The sequence below is a fragment of the Sapajus apella genome, unplaced genomic scaffold (assembly GCF_009761245.1).
Source record: "Sapajus apella isolate SASKATOON/1434 unplaced genomic scaffold, GSC_monkey_1.0 scaffold55, whole genome shotgun sequence".
NCBI lineage: Eukaryota > Metazoa > Chordata > Mammalia > Primates > Cebidae > Sapajus > Sapajus apella.
The window spans coordinates 5,763,789-5,764,685 of NW_022436995.1; positions in this window are offsets into that span (position 1 = coordinate 5,763,789).

Genomic DNA, 897 nt, shown 5'->3' on the forward strand with positions numbered 1-897 from the left:
AAAAAAAAAAAAAAAAAAAAAAAAAAAAAAAAAAAAAAAAAAAAACCCAATACACTGACACTGGCAATTGCAAGTGTTGATGAAGAGGTAGATCCATGGAATATCCTTAAACTTAACGGTGCGTATATAAATTAATACAACCACTTTGGAAAACCATTTGACAATATCTACTCAAGCTAAATATATACCCTAAAGAACATTTCATCCACTATTAGGAATAGACCCAAAAGAATGTACACCAAAAAAAAAAGAAAGACCACATATGATAATATGCATAGCGGTACTGTCCACAATGGCAAAAACATGCTAAGGAAGCAAATGCCTTTCAAGAAATACTAGATGGGCCGGCCTGCTGGCTCATGCCTATAATCCCAGCACTTTGGGAGACCAAAACGGGCGGATCACTTGAGGTTAGGAGTTCAAGACCAGCCTGCCAAAATGGTGAAACCTCGTCTCTAATAAAAATACAAAAATTAGCTGGGCATGGTGGCACAGGCCTGTAATCCCAGCTACTTGGGAGGCTGAGGCAAAGAATTGCTTAAACCCAGGAGGCAGAGGTTGCAGTGAGACAAGATTGCACCACTGCATTACAGCCTGGGTAACAGAAAGAGACTCCATCCCTTTTTTTTAATTTATTTAAATTTGGCATCAGTTGGGTCTAGAGAGACTCCATCTCAAAAAATAATAATAATAATAATAATGACATATAGCAATACCCAACAATATGAATAAATCATAGCAATATAAAAAAATAAAATAGTTGTCAAAATTGTTTAAGATAAAGACACATCACATGTTTCTAATTCCAAATGTCTTAAATTGCAATATAAGCAAAACTGGCCATTTAAGCTAAGATGTAGCTGAAGAGTTGTTATGTCAGGTCACAACATTTAGATA